Source organism: Chlorocebus sabaeus, chromosome 3 (genome assembly GCF_047675955.1).
Source record: "Chlorocebus sabaeus isolate Y175 chromosome 3, mChlSab1.0.hap1, whole genome shotgun sequence".
Taxonomy (NCBI): domain Eukaryota; kingdom Metazoa; phylum Chordata; class Mammalia; order Primates; family Cercopithecidae; genus Chlorocebus; species Chlorocebus sabaeus.
In genome coordinates this window covers 76,656,496-76,673,386 of record NC_132906.1, presented here as the reverse complement: position 1 = coordinate 76,673,386, position 16,891 = coordinate 76,656,496, and positions in this window count along the sequence as shown.

The window sequence follows — 16,891 nt, the reverse complement described above, 5'->3', positions numbered from 1 at the left end:
CTTGAAAAAGTAACTGATTGGCTATTGGGTTGAGAAAGGGAAAATAATAAGCTGGGTGACCCTCTTTTAAGGGTGCAGATTTTGGTATGGAGGCGTCATAATTCCTCATTAGAAAGTCTTGCACTTTAAAAATACCCTTAAATACCAGCTTCCCACTGTGCTTAGGGATCCCCAAGTCCATCCCTCTTCTCTTCAGTTTCTCCAATTTCACCTTTCAGGAGAGAAAGAGAGGGAAGACAAGTGTGTCAGTTGAGTTTTGCAGGAAGCAAATGCTAAGAGAAAGTAATGACTATAATGATAAAAGAGGAAGGAAGCAAAAATTGGGCAGGCTGTGCAGGCAGAAAGGCAAACCCATGTGGAGAAAATGTCTATTGTGAGAATCAGCTATTGGCCCTTTCACAGTGGAAAGGGCCCAATGGAGCTCATGTCCCACCAGGTAGCTGGTGGGTTTCCTTGAAGAATAGTGCCACACTGGGGGCTCAGTATTTGTCTCTTTTGCCAGCAAGTTGGATATTCACAGGTGGCAATAGCTGCATTGGCCGTGGTAAGTGAGAATTCATGCTGTGGGTCCCAAGAGTAGGGACCATCTGTACAGTGAGGCCTGTTCCATTCAGGTGCCCATCATGGTAGTTCTGGGGTGGCTGATGATGAAAGCTGGCTAAAGTTAACTGACCAAGTCATTTTATCTACTGGGTGGTTCAGTGCCTCTTGCTATGGTGGTTGCTTTCTAGTGAGTGTTAACATGGAATACACAGATCTTCACACTCGCCACCCTCTCCCGTAGATAGGCCTATCCATGTTTCTGCAGCCTTTACTTCCTTGTTTCCTGCTCCTCTAGACTTTTTCCTTCTAAGTCCCAAAGTAGCTAGCCAGGCTACTGCTCATGACTAAACGGATATTCTCACCACAGGTCACTACCATACATAGTGCATGAGCAGGTATACTACTCAAAGCTTTTTTCTTGGAAAGGTTTTCTTTTTCCACATTCTTTTGAAGGCCACCCCTGCATGGCTTTCAGGCAGCCACCCTCCAGTTTTGGCTCGCACACACATAACAGGCCAATCCATCTGTAAACCAAGATCAGCTTTTCTTCTCCTTTCAGTTGGTTGTATGGGACCCTCTGTATGGCCACAGGTATAAAGAACTAAGGTGGGGCCGGGCGCGGTGGCTCAAGCCTGTAATCCCAGCACTTTGGGAGGCCGAGACGGGCGGATCACGAGGTCAGGAGATCGAGACCATCCTGGCTAACACGGTGAAACCCCGTCTCTACTAAAAAAATACAAAAAGCTAGCCGGGTGAGGTGGCTGGTGCCTGTAGTCCCAGCTACTCGGGAGGCTGAGGCAGGAGAATGGCGTAAACGCGGGAGGCGGAGCTTGCAGTGAGCTGAGATCTGACCACTGCACTCCAGCTCGGGCGACAGAGCAAGACTCCGTCTCAAAAAAAAAAAAAAAAAAAAAAAAAAAGAACTAAGGTGGTGACATGGGAGTCTGGCCTACCTGCTCTTACAACTTACTTGTGCTCTCCCATTCTGCTCATGCTTGATCCCAGATGTGCCGTTTCCATCTTCCAGTGGACTGCTGCTGGCTCCACCTGACTCTGAGTGGGTGGGCACATTACTCTGCTGGAACTGCCGTAACAGAATATCAGAGACTGGGTAGCTTCTACAACAGAAATTAATTTTCTCACAGATCTGGAAACTAGAAGTCCAAGGTCAGGATCAAGCTGTTGGCAGGGTTGGTTTCTTCTGAGGCCTCTCTTGGCTTACAGATGGCCATCATCTGTCCTCACATGATCTTTACTCTGTGACTAAATTTTTTCTTCTTATAAGGACACCAGTCATAATGGATTAGGGTGTGTTTTAAAGATCTCATTTTAACATACCTCTTTAAATACTTTGTTTCCTTGTATAGTCACTTTCTGAGGTACCAGGGGTTAGTACTTCAACATAAAAATTTGGGGGAGACACATTTCAGCCCTTAACAGTGGGTCCAAGTGCACTTAGCACATATGGGCAGTCCTAGATGCATGGTCATTTGGGGTCCTGTGGTCAAGCATTCTGGGTCTACCATGGCACAGTAATTTATTTTACAAAGGAATGATTCTCCACTGAGCCTGAAATGGTCTTTCCCAGGTGTAACCATGGGACCTGCACAGTTATTCTCCACTGGAGCTCACCATAAAACCCACACTACATCTGTCTCTACCACTGACACCACCAGCACCATAGGGTTTACCACAGCATATAGCCCAAGTGGCAGGAATGCTTGTACCCCAGCTTGGACCTGCTGCAGACCTCTTTCCCGCCCCAGACCCCTCAAAGCTGGCAGCCTTTTCTGTCGTTCAGTACATAAGCTGGAGCAGTACCCCTAAGTGTGGAATGTCTTCCCTCCAGAACCCAAAGCCAGGCTCTGTGTTTCCTTCTTTGAGAAAGGGGATATAAGATAAAGCAGTTTGACTTCAACTTGGAGGGAATGTCCTGGCACACCTTGATTGTTTGACTCCTAAAAACGTTACTGAAATCACAAGTCCTTGAATCTTCATCAGGTTTTATCTCCCATCTTCTGGCCATCAGGGTGCCAGCCACCTTTGCTCATTCTGCCTGATCAGCATGACGCCATCAATGTGATAGATCAGTGTGACATTCTACAGGATGTTCAGGAGACCTGAGTCTCTTAGGAGAGCAGAACTTACTTACATAGCCCTAAGGTGATACTGCAAATGCTCCCGGTTTCTGATCGTTCATGATTGAGATGGAAAAGAACACATTCAGCAAATCAGTGGCTGGATACTATGTTCCAGAGGCCTTCTAATCCACTTCAGCCAAGAAGATGTCACTTGAGCACAGCAGCTGGTATGTAAGTTTGCCTTCGGAACCTGGTATATAAGTTTGGATATTTGTCCCCGCCCAAATCTCATGTTGAATTGTAATCCCTAGTGCTGCAAATGGGGCCTGGTGGGAGGTGTTTGGGTCATGGAGGAGAACCCCTCATGCTTGACATTGTCTTCGACATAGTAAGTCCTTGTGAGATCTGGTTGTTTTAAAGTGTGTGACACCTACTCCCACCCCCCACCCCCCACCCCCCGCCACTGCCTCTGTCTCTTGCTCCTGCTTTTACTGTGTAATGTGCCTGCTCCCAATTTGCCTTCTGCCATGGGTAAAAGCTCCCTGAGGCCTCCCCAGAAGCCAAGGGATGTCAGCACCATGATTGTACAGCCTGCAGAACTGTGAGCCAATTAAACCTCTTTTCTTGTAAATTACCCAGTCACAGGTATCTCTTTACAGCAGAGCCGCTCCTTAATTGAGCTGGCCTTGATTGCAGTAATTCACCAGGATCTACTCAGTTCCAGCAGTGGCCAGATTGGTGAATTAAATGGAGCTTTGGTGGGGGCCTCTCTGTATCCTTGAGATCTTCAAGGGTGGCATCATCTTCACCTCCTCCAAGGTGTGATTTTGTGTTTTAAATTGAGACGGGGGGGGTTGGTGGGGAGTCTCACTGTGTTGCCCAGGCTGGTCTCGAACTCCGGGACCCAAGTGGTCCTCCTGCCTCAGCCTTGATTCTAAAGTGTTGAGTCATGGGGGTGAATCCCTCATGGCTTCTTGACACTGTCTTCGTGATAGTTCTCATGTGATCACTGCTCCCAGCTGTGATTTTGGTTTTGATTGACTATCTCAGCCAGGGCAGTGGCCCAGCTGAGGCAGGTTTGTTACGTTTGCTTCAGCCAAGATTAGGGCGCTGGTTGGGAAAATCTAGGACTCTGACGCAAGGATGAGATTGTCCGAGTGGATTCCTTTAAAGACCTCTGCAGCTTTTAAACTATTAAATCCTGAGTTTGGTCTTGGGCTTCTTCTGTTCTCCTACCTCATGATAAGGCCCTCACACTTAGTTGTCACTTATTTCTTGTTCTCAACTTTTCATTACCTGTCTGGAGGGCATCAATACAACTTATTAAAGACCAGCAGTTCCACTGCCCTTGTAAGACTTGTTCTCCTTAGCTTTTCAAGTGCCTGAATTATTGCAGTAAGCAGGGCAGGGTGGTCCCCTTCCCAGGAACATTCCCCCGAGTCACCACTATGAAAGTTTTAGCAACTACATCACTACCTTATGCTAGGGATTATTTATGTCCCTGCCTCACCCAGGATGGTATTCTTATGACCAGCCAGGCAGAAAGTGATCCAGTCTAAACCCATCTTATCAACTGTTTTGTTAGACCGCTCTTAGAAGTGACTGTGTCGTTTGGGTCCTCTGGGAAGTAGGGCTGAGGCCAAATTAGAGGTGCTAGCAGTTTATTAATAGGATGGGGAGTTAATGCTTGTGAAAGATACAAAAGAAGAAGAAATCTTCAGGCTGCAGCGTAGATCAGACAGCTGTGTTTTAAAGGATATCAGACAGCTGTGAAAAGGAAGGGGTGAGGAAGAGGGTTGGCAGAGTGAGCCTCAGAATCTCATCCAGCTCAAGAGGGATCTGCAGAGCAAAATCTCCTGAAAAAAAGTCCCACCTGGGCAGAAATGGCTGGGTTCCCTGTTGTGCTCAGCCATTGGCCAGGGGCTACTTAGAAACGGCCAGGTGGATCCTGAAGGCATTGCAAGTGGAAGCTGCTGGCTAACTGCACTCTTGCCAGCTGAAACGCAAGCTTTTTCTTAAAGGGAAATCCAGATGGTAGACCTTGATAATTGCCATTTGTAGGGGAGGACGGGGTCTTGGAGTTTAACTGCTCTCTATACAGACTTTCAGCCAAACCACTTGGTTTCATTTGTTTGTTTGTGAGACAGAGAGTCTCACTTACCACCCAGGCTGGAGTGCAGTGGTGCAGTCTTGGCTCACTGCAACCTCTGCCTCCCGGGTTCTCTTGCCTCAGCCTCCCAAGTAGCTGGGACTACAGGCATGTGCCACCACGCCCAGCTAATTTTTTGTATTTTTAGTAGAGATGGAGGTTTCACTGTGTTAGCCAGGATGCTCTCGATCTCTTGACCTCGTGATCCGCCCACCTCCCAAAGTGCTGAGATTACAGGCATGAGCCATTGCGCCTGGCCACACCACTTGCTTTTTATCCAATGCCTTACCCTCCCCTACCTCCCTTACCTCCGCCTTCCATTGCCCCGGTTGCTGCCGGGTTCTGTGAGGTCAGCTCACCCAATCTGGAGGTTCCTAGAAGGCTCACTGGAGATGACATTTGACCTGTGACTTATTGAATGGGAGTTAGTGAGGAAACTGAGGATGATTCCAGGCAGAGGGATCATCAGAGTGAAAGCACAAAGTTTTAAACAGTGCTGTGTGTTCAGGGAACAACAGGCCGTCAGTTTTACTCTAGCATAGTCATTCTCAAAATGTGTCTCCATTTCATTAAGGAAATCAAAACTATAATGAGATATCACCTGATACCTATCGGGATGTCTGTTATTTTTTAAAAACACAGTGTCAGTGAAGATGTAGAGGAATTGGGACCCTGGTGCATTGCTGATGGGAAAGTGAAATGATGCAGCCTCTGGAAAACAATATGGTGGTTCCTCAAAAAGTTAAACATAGAATTGTAATATGATCCAGCAATTCCATTTCTAGGGATATATCCAAAAGAATTGAAGGCAGAGACTAAGATGCCTGCACACCAATGCTCATGGCAGTAGTATTCACAATAGCCAGAAGGTGGAAACAACACAAAAATCCATCAGCAGATAAATGGATAAAACAAAATGGCTTATATAATGGAATATTATTCAGCCTGAAAAAGGAGTGGAATTCTCACACATGCTGCAACGTGGATAACCCTTGAAGGCACAAAAGGACAAAAGTGATATGGTTCCACTTAAATGAGGTTCCTGGAGTAGGCAAATTGATACAGTATCAGAGGTTTACCAGTGGCTTGAGGGAGGAGGGAAGGAGCAGGTATTTTTTAATGTGTACAGAGTTTCTGTTTGGATGATGAAAAAAGTCCTGAAACCAGATAATGGTGATAGCTGTACAACACTGAGTCTACCTAATGCCCCTGAACTCGACACTTAAAAGTGGTTGAACATGACTTTTACGTTATGTATATTTTGCCATAATAATAATTTTTTAAAATGTGGCCCTGGACAGCCAGGATTCACATCACCTGGGAACTTGTTAGAAATACAAATTGCCAGACTTACAGAATCAGAAACCCTGAGAGTGGGGCCCAGTAATTCAGAAGCCCCCTAGTGTTTGAAAGCCACTATTCCATAACGTGAGATGGGGAGGTGAGGCTGGAGAGGAATGTGGTAGCCAGTTCACGGAGGGCCTTGTCTACTGTGGTAAGATGCTTGGACTTTATCCTACGAGTCAAGAGCTAATTCTGGATTTTAAGGAAGAAATTGACATGGTTAGATTTGTAGGATTTATCTTTTTCCTAGTTTCAAAAATAATGTGCTTATTACAGAAAACTTGGAAAACTAATCAGTAAAAGAAAATCACCCATAATCTAACACTGGAAGATAATTCCTGTTAATATTTTGATGTATGTCATTTAATTTTTTGTGCATATATACATACATTTTAAAAACCAAGTAGAGGATCATAATGGACATACTGTTGTGGAGCCTGTTTTTTTTTTTCATGCAGCAGTATATCATGAACGTTTTTACATATTATGAGATCTTTTGCCATTTTTATTGACTGCAGAATTACGTTTTGGATAGCTTTTTCTGGCAATAGCATGGAAGATGAATTTAAGGAAGACAGGAATGAGTTCCTGCAGGGATTGAAGTTATGAAGCTGTTGCTGTAAATCAGGCTGGCGATGATAAGGCCTAAAGCACAGCACCATAAACAGGCAAGTCTGGGACAGACATGAGAACGTTTTAGATTTTAAAACTTACTGATTGATGATACATTGGAGGTGCTGTTTTTTGACGTGAGTGGTATTTTAAGGTTTTCAGTGTTGAACTGGAAAGAGTGGACAATGGTGGATTACAGTTAGGAGACATCGAGCTTGGGGAGATGTTGAGCTTTAAGGGCCTGTGGAACATGTTAAGTGGAGAACCTGGTGCACAGTCAAGTATGAGAATCTGAAGCTCAGATTGGTGGTTGGGGCTCAAGATCTAGAGACACATGTTTGGGAGTTAAGTGACTATTAACATCTGAAAGCGGATTAAATCCCCCCAAGGAAAGTGTACAGAATGACAGGGTTGATGGTGGGTGGAATGATTTACACACAAGCCATAAGAAACACTAATATGTAAGTTGCAGGCAAGCAGCCCAAGGAAATTAGGAAGGAATGGTTAAAAAACAAAATTATAGGCCGGGTGCGGTGGCTCACGCCTGTAATTCTGGCACTTTGGAAGGCCGAGGTGGGCGGATCACCTGAGGTAGGGAGTTCGAGACCAGCATGACCAACATGGAGAAACCCTGTCTCTACTAAAAAAAAAGTATACAAAAATTAGCTGGGTGTAGCGGTGCATACCTGTAATCCCAGCTACTTGGGAGACTGAGGCAGGAGAATTGCTTGAACCCAGGAGGCGGAGGTTGCAGTGAGCTGAGATCGCGTCATTGGACTCCAGCCTGGGCAACAAGAGTGAAACTCTGACTCAAAAAAAAGAAAAAAATTACTCTCACTGCTTCACTTGACTAGCCTTAAAAATCAATCCATCAATCAATCAAATTTGAAATAAAAAAGAAGGAATGGGTGGGGCATGATGGCTCACGCCTGTAATCCCAGCACTTTGGGAGGCCAAGGTGGGCGGATCGTGAGGTCAGCAGTTTGAGACCAGCCTGGCCAACATGGCGAAACCCTGTCTCTGCTAAAAATACAAAAAGTAGCTGGGTGTAGTGGTGGGTACCTGTAATCCCAGCTACTCAGGAGGCTGAGGCAGGAGAATTGTGTGAACCCGGGAGGCAGAGGTTGCAGTGAGCCAAGATTGCGCCATTGCACTCCAGCCTGGGCGACAAGGCAAGACTCTGTCTTAAAAAGAAAAAGAAAAAAAAAAAAAAAAAAAGGAATAGTCAGAGAGTGGAAGAAAGGAAGAAATAATGCCACCAAAGCAAAAGGGAGAGACATTCGATAACCAACAGATGGCCAGCTGAAGTTCAGTGAGGCAAAGACCAAGAAGCGTCTGCTGCTTTTTGGCAATATGCAGGCAAATTTTCTAGTGTGGAGAGAGGCAGATAGCCTCTGGATTATGAAGATTGAGTAGTAATTAGGAATCAAGGGATGGAAAAATGGAATTTAGCCTTTCAAGGAGCTGAGAAGAGTCAAGATAGGGCCAGCCCTAAGGAAGGCACAGGCTTAAGGAAAGGTCTCCAGAAGCTGCTTTATTTTGTTTTTTAGCACAGAATGGACTTCTGTATGATTATAAGCTGAAGAGATGAGCAATAGATGAAGAAAAAGAAATGATATTCAGGAGTGCATAATTAATGGAGTACAGTGTCCATGGAGATGGACTCCCTAGGGAAAGACTCGCTTTGGGATAGGGTTGATATCTTTCTGGATCAGTAATGGCAGGAGTTGAGATGAGATTGGATACAGTGACTTTTGGGGAGGGAGGTGAGGGAATTCACCATGGCCTCAATTTTCTTCCTGAAATTAGGGGAGGCAACAGGAGAGAAGTGAGTTTTGTAGTATATCAGAGGAAAATGAGAGCAGTAGCTCTACCACGGCCCAGTGAAGGTGCAGCCACGTTTGAAGGCCATTAATTTATACTCTTACAACTGCTGAAAAAATGCTGCATTGACCATCTCAATATACACCTGTGTGTACACAAGAGAGTGTATTTCTGAAGGATTAATGCCTAGATTTGGTATATGTGGGTCCAAAAAGCACATGTACTTAAAATTTGAAAGATAGACATGAAATTCCTGCCCTCTAGCAAGCCATGGGTATTAATAGATCTTTAATTTTTGCCAGTACGAAAGTTGCAAAAATTGTTTTATTGCACTTCTAGAATCTTTAGCTAGCTTGAGCCTCCCTTTGACCTCACCTGCAGATGTTGAAGTTCTGCCCTCTATATTATCATCACACTGTACTCATACAATTTGTTTATAGGTGTGTGTATTGTTTATAGGTGTGTGTGTTCCACTAAACGTGGAGCTCCTGGGGGTGTAATCACCTCCCTGGACACTCAGCATCTCTATTCATTTGCAGGTTTTTTAAAGAGCAGAGTCTTTGCCACTGTCTGTCTGTCTCTCAATTTCTCTCTGCCTCTCTTTCCTTCTTCCTCCTCACATGCACATTTCCCCCTCCCTCCTCATCCCAGGCAGAATCTCTTGCATTTTCACCATTTGTAGTCAAACACCATTTGACTACATAAAGCTTACTTTCTTGCTCAAATCTCACACTTTAAGAAAGAGGTGAGGGCCGGGTGCGGTGGCTCAAGCCTGTAATCCCAGCACTTTGGGAGGCCGAGACAGGCGGATCATGAGGTCAGGAGATCGAGACCATCCTGGCTAACACGGTGAAACCCCATCTCTACTAAAAAATACAAAAAAAAAAAACTAGCTGGGCGAGGTGGCAGGCGCCTGTAGTCCCAGCTACTCGGGAGGCTGAGGCAGGAGAATGGTGTAAACCCGGGAGGCGGAGCTTGCGGTGAGCTGAGATCCGGCCACTGCACTCCAGCCTGGGTGACGGAGCAAGACTCCGTCTCAAAAAAAAAAAAAAAAGGTGAACCAGTTTTGCAAGTCTTATATCTGATTTCATTTATATTTTGTTATTGTTTAGGAAGGTTGGTCTTTAATTCTCACTTTGGTGCTTCTTTATAGAAACTTCTATCCTTGAATAATTGTTCTAGGATCCTTCCTTCACTTTAATAGTATTTTTAATACTGTTGTGTTTTATAGCTAAACTTACTATGTTTTAATTGGCATACTCTTAAAAATAGTGTTACTCAGTGATGAAAAATGTTATATTTTACCAGTGTAACTTTTCTATCCCAAATTTAGGAAGTAGAAGCCCCTTTGTATTATCTCTACTTAAGTCAATTTTGAAGAGCAAAAGAAGCAATTCTAGTTCTTCATCTTTTTCCCTTGGCTCCAAACGACAGGCATATCTCATTTCATTGTGCTTCACGTTATTGTGCTTCGCAGATAATTATGTTTTGTATAAATTCAAGATTTGCGGCAACTCTGAGTTGAGCAAGTCTATCAGTGCCATTTTTCCAACTGCATGTGCTTACTTCTTATCTCTGTCACATTTTGGCAATTCTTACAACATTTCAAACTTTTTCATTATTTTTATATATATTATGGTGGTCTGTGATCAGTGATCTTTGATGTTACTAGTATAATTGTTTGGGGACACCACATATCATGCCCATATAAGATGACCAACTTAATTGATAAATGTTATGTGTTATGTCTGCTCCACTGATGGGCCTTTCTCCCATCTCTCTCCCTCTTTTTGGGCCTTCCTATCCCCTGAGACAATACTGAAATTAGTCCAGTTGATAACCCTACAATGAGCTGGGCACAGTGGCTCACACCTGTAATCCCAGCACTTTGGGAGGCCAAGGCAGATGGATTACCTGAGGTCAGAAGTTTGAGACCAGCCTGGCCAACATGGTGAAATCCCGTCTCTACTCAAAATACAAAAATTAGCTGGGCATGGTGGTGGGCGCCTGTAATCCTGGCTATTTGGGAGGCTGAGGCAGGAGAATCGCTTGAACCCGGGAGACAGAGGTTGCAGTGAGCCGAGATCATGCCACTGCACTCCAGCCTGGGTGACAAGAGTAAAAACTCCATCTCAAGAAAAAAAAAAAATTGGCTCGGTGTGATGGCGCTCGTGTAATTCCAGCTACTTAGGAGGCTGAGGCACGAGAGTTGCTTGAACCCAAGAGGCAGAGGTTGCAGTGAGCCGAGACCATGCCAGTGCTCTCCAGCCTGGTTGACAGAGCAAGACTCTTTCTCTAAAAGACAAACAAAAAACTCTACAATGACCTCTAAGTGTTCAAGTAAAGAGTTACACATCTCTCACTTTAAATCAAAAGCTAGAAATGATTGAGTTTAGTGTGGAAGTCATTTTAAAAGTCGAGAAAGACCAAAAGCTAAGCCTCTTGTACCAGTTAGCCAAGTCGTGAAAACAAAGGGAAAGTTCTTGAAGGAAATTAATAGAGATGCTCTAGTGAACACATAAATGATAGGAAAGCAAAACAGCCTTATTGCTAATGTGAAGAAAATTTGAGTTTTCTGGATAGAAGATCAAACCATCCACATTTCTTTTTTTTTTTTTTTTTCTTTTGTAGGTGGAGTTTCATTCTGTCACCCAGGCTGGAGTGCAGTGGCATGATTTTGGCTCACTGCAACCTCTGCCTCCCAGGTTCAAGCAATTCTCCTGCCTCAGCCTCCCAAGTAGCTGGGATTGCAGGCATCTGCCACCACGCCCAGCTAATTTTTGTATTTTTGGTAGAGACAGGGTTTCACCAAGAGAGACCAGGAGTTAGGCTGGTCTCTAACTCCTGACTTCAAGTGATCTATCTACCTCAGCCTCCCAATGTGCTGGAATTACAGACGTGAGCCACTGCGCCCACCCCACAACATTTCTTTTAAGTCAAAGCCTAATCCAGAGCCAGGCCCGATTCTTCAATCCTGTGCAAGCTGAGAGAGGTGAGAAAGCTGCAGAAGAAAAGTTGGAAGCTAGTAGAGATTGGTTCATGAGACTCAAGGAAAGAAACTGTTTCTGTAACATAAGTGCTTGGTGAGTAGCAAGGGCTGGTGGAGAAGTTGCAGCACATTATCCAGAAGATCTGGCTAAGGTCACTGATGAGAGTGGCTACACTAAACAACAGATTTTCAATGTAGACAATACAGCCTTCTATTAGAAGATGCCATCTGGGCTGGGTGCAGTGTTTCACGCCTGTAATCCCAACACTTTGGGAGGCCAAGGTGGGTGATTCGGCTGTCAGGAGTTCAAGACCAGCCTGGCCAACAGAGTGAAACCCTGTCTCTACTAAAAATACAAAAAATTAGCTGGGTTTGGTGGCAGGCATCTGTAATCCCAGCTACTTGGGAGGCTGAGGCAGGAGAATTGCCTGAACCCGGGAGGCAGAGGTTGCAGTGAGCTGAGATCACACCATTGCACTCCAACCTGGGCAATAAGAGCGAAACTCTGTCTAAAAAAAAAAAAAAGAGAGCTATCTAGGACTTTCAGTGTTAGAGAAGAGAAGTCAATGCCTGACTTCAGAGCTTCAGAGGACTCTCTTAATGGGGTCTAATGCAGCTGGTGACTGTAAGTTGAAGCCAATACTCATTGACCATTCTGAAAATCCTAAGGCCCTTAAGAATTATGCTAAATCTACTCTGACTGTGCTGTAGAAATTATACAACAAAGCCTAGATGACTGAAAGATTTCTTTCAAAATATTATTGCTCATTGACAAGGCACCTAGTTACCCAAGAAGTCTGATATAGATGCACAAGGATATTAATGTTTTCATGCCTGCCAACACAACTTCCATTCTGTACCTCATGGGTCAAGGAGCAATTTTGACTTTCAAGTCTTATTATTTAAGAAATAAATTTTGTAAGGCTATAGCTGCCATAGAGAGTGATTTCTCTGAGGGATATGGGCAAAGTGAATTGAAAACCTGAAAAGAGTTCACCATTCTAAATGTCATTAAGAACATTCATGATTCATGGGAGAAGGTCACAATGTATTAACAGGAGTTTGAAAGAAGTGGATCCCAACCCTCATGAATGACTTTGAGGGATTCAGGACTTCAGTGGAGGAAGTTAGTAACTGCAGATATGGTGGAAATAGCAAGAGAACTAGATTTAGAAGTGGAGCCTGAGGATGTGACTGAATTGCTTCAATCTCATGATCAAACTTCAGTGGATGAGTAGTTGCTTTTTATGGATGAGCCAAAAAAAAAAAAAAAAAAGTGATTTCTTGAGATGGAAACTACTCCTGGTGAAAATGCTGTGAGCGTTGCTGAAATGACAACAAAGGGTTTAGAATATTACATGAACTTAGTTGATAAAACTGCAGCAGTGTTTGAGAGTATTGACTCTAATTTTGAAAGAAGTTCTACTGTGGGTAAATGCAATCAAACAGCATGGCCTGCTGTGGAGAAATTTTTCACAAAAGAGAGTCAATGCAGCAAACTTCGTTGTTGTCTTATTTTAAGCCACCTCAGTCTTCAGCAACCACTGATAAATCAGCAGCCATCAACATCAAGGCCAGACCTTCCAGTATGACTCACTAAAGGCTCAGATGATTGTTAGCATTTTTTAGCAATAAAATATTTTCATTAAGATACATACATTCAGTTTTTAGGTGTAATGCTATTGCACACTTAATAGACTACAGTATCACGTAAACATAGCTTATATGTACCGGTAAACTAAAATATTTCTGTGACTCCCTTTATTGCAATATTCACCTTATGGCAGTGGTCTGGAACTGAACCCGCAATATCTCCAAGGTATGCTTGTTCTGGAAAGCTCTCCAATTGCATGTCTAGTAACAGCTCTATACTTTGCCTAGTCCCTCATCTGTTGACTTGGAATGAAAACATTGCTTTCTTAATGAAGATTGTTGTAAGAATTAACTGTAGGGATAGGAGAGGAGGAAAAGCATGTTTTTAGGTTATAAGGCTGAATGGAAATTACAGAGATGGGAAATTGTACCTAAAATAAGCCAAATAGGCTCTTGAAAAAAAATTTCTATTTCCAGAAAATTTTTAAAATGTAATGGCTCCGGAGCTCTGCCCTTCACATTTTTTTAATTGAATAAACTTAAGTGAAAATATAAAGCAATGTTTCTTTGCCCAGAAGAAAAATTTCTAAAGGAAAGTGGTCATTTTAGCTATTTGGATAGTAGATGTCAAATGAAAGCTCCGTGTGTTAACATTTAGAAAATGCACATTTCTCTTAAATTGATTTGCTGCTCTGCAGGGTTTTCTTTTGCTCTTGTAATATTCTAAATAAGTATGCTACCTCTGACTTATTCTGGAGATATTTCAGCAATCATAAAAAGGGAATAGTGTACCACATAGCTTAAATTAAATCGGTTTAAATTTCTCAGGAGTTGAAATTGTGGTTGCTTAAGTTAATGGACTAATCAAACCATAGTTTTAGGTGATGTTACTACAGTATTCTAATTACTGCAATCTTACTTTCCTTAGTAATTGTGAAGGTCACAACTCAAAGCCTGATTCAAAAAGGAAATTAACAGTTAAAAATAAAAGACAAGGAAGACATTTTTGTCCTCATATACATTATGGTAGATTATTAAGCTGACCTTGTAAAGTTAAAGATTTTGCTGTAAATCACATTGGAGTTGACTACAAGACATGGAAACTGTATATTTGAAATCCTTGAAACAGCATAATTTCATTTATGTGATTTTTAAATAAAGATAATTCATTATTAAACAAATAAAAAATTATATCTACAAATGTTTTGATCTGTATGCTTTTTTTAAAGACTCATATGTGTAAAAGCAGAAGCAAGAAAAAAAAAATCATTTGCCAGACCACATATCCTGACTTGAGAATTAAAAATATGATCTTGGTATGTGCAAGACAAGCCTTAGCAATGAAGATATAAAGAGGTTACTTAGGCCGTTTGTGGATTTGGGGAAGGGTCTGTTCATTTTCACAAAATGTATCTCTCATCACCTTTCCATGCCTAAACTCCTATTACTAAGAAGGAAAGTTCTTCGGTCTTTAATGGAAAATAGGATTGAAATCCAAAAATTTCTAGGATCTGTAAGACAAGACTAATTTCTAAAAATTTTTATTATGAAAAATTTAAAACGTACAGAAAAATTGAAAGATACCTTTCTCTACCTGAATTTAATAATTGTTAAAATTTGTCATATTGATTTTTTTGTGTGTATGTATGTGGAAATGTGTGTGTTTGAAAATAAGTTGTAGATGTCATGACACTTCTAAATATTTTAGCACAAATATTCTGAAACCAATAGCATACTCCTACCTAATGACCATATTATTTTTATACTTAAGAGAATGAAGTCATATATTTTATTCTCTAATACCTAATATACATATTCTAATTTCTCCATGTTCCCCCAAAATTATCTTATCTACAGCTTTTTTTTTTTTTCTTTTCATAGCAGGATTCAATAAAGGTTCACATATTTTGGTAATGTATTTTCAGTCTGTTAAACACAGAGCTGTCTCTATATCTTTTTGATGTGGTCTTTTTTTTCTTCATGGCACTGACATTTTTGAATACACCAGCAGGTGAGATGTCTTAGAGAGTGCCTCATATTCTAGATGTATCTGGTTATTTCTTCATGGTGTCATCTAACTCATTTCTCCATTTTCTCAACTTCATATAAACTGGAAGTTAAGTTTACCTGGAGGCTTAAGTAGTTTCAGATCAAACATTTTTAGCAAGAAACCTTCATAGGTAATGCTATGTGTATTACATTACGGTGTATCAGAAGACCCACCCAAAGACGGGTGGAAAGACCTCTGTTTACACTGAAGTATAGATGATTCCTAGCATGTCCCTTTCTGGGCCCCAGATTTTTAATTGAAAGTAATTAGGCCTCAAGAGTCTCAAAACAAGTGTTAACAGCAGAGGATGTCCAGGTTCTTGACATCTTGAACAAAGGATTGGACAAAACGCACAAAGTAAGGAAAGAATGAAGAAACAAACGTAGAGATTTATTGAAAACAAAAGTTCACTCCACAGGGTGGGAGCCGACGATTACAGAATTATCTGGGATTTAAATACCGTTTAGAGGTTTCCCATTGGTTGGTTAGTGTATGCCCTATGTAAATAAAGTAGTGGTCTGTGATCAGTCTGATTAGTTGCAAGAAGGGACCAATCAGAGGCTGAAGCAAAGTTACACCCTATGCAAACTTCTGATTGGTTGTGGAGAGTAACCAATCAGGCTAAAGTGAAGTTATAACGTTATACTCGTATGCAAATAAAGACTTGGCCTGCCACCAACCTGATTGGTTGCAAGAGAGGACCAATCAAAAGTACTTTCAGTTTTTCATCTGCCACGCAGAAAAGTGGGAGTTGCAAAGGAAGTAGTCTGTGGTCCTTTTGTTACTTGGAAGTGGAAAATTGGGATTTTCCTTTTGATTTATTTCTAAGAAGTCAGCATGAATTGGCCTATGTTCCCTGCCTTCAGAGCCTATTCTCCTATCTCACAAGATTGGCATAGAAATTCTTCATGGGCTCAGGGAATGCGCCAGTTTAGTGTAAGCAGCAAGATTCAGCACTGAGTAAAGCCGGGAAGACCATTTGCCTTGAAACTTAATATCCCCGAAGTATATGTTACCATAAATTTAAGCAAACTTCTATTCTGATAAGGTTGGTCTTAAATAGGGACAAACAAGCATAAACAAGTATAACAACTCTGACCTGGGGTCTGAGACCTAAGTTCTAGTCCTACCTCTGTCACCAGATAACTGGGTCACACTGGGAGTCATTAACCTCTCTGGTATTTCATTGATTCACACATGGGATAGAGGCATTGTCCCTTACATTTTGTAAATATTACACTAGCACCAATATGATTGGATATCCTTGTATATTTCTTCTTAGGACAAAGAACAGCACTTGAATTTTATTTCTTGCATTTTTTTTGGGGGGGGGGGGAGGGCAAGCAGGGAAGCATCCGTCATTCCCAAACTGAAGCATTTCTCCTTATCCAACTATCTAGGTAATTATTGTCATGAGGGTAAAATGTGGTGTCTGAATAGGGTTCTTTGGCCTGTGGTTTGATAGATTCCTTCCTGCCTGTCGGGAAAGAATCAGGCATCAATGGGAAACACATGTCGAACGAGAGGGCTGGGTTGCAGTTGTATTCCCTTCTGAATTGTATGTAAGCTTGTGTGGTTGGGAAAATCGGAGTCAACTTTTCCAACTGCAAATGAGGAGAATAGGCTAGAGAGCTGAGTGGTAGAGTCTTGGACTAGGGCCCTGCTTTCTATCCCACTAATTGGAAGAGTCCTGGACATGTGCCCTG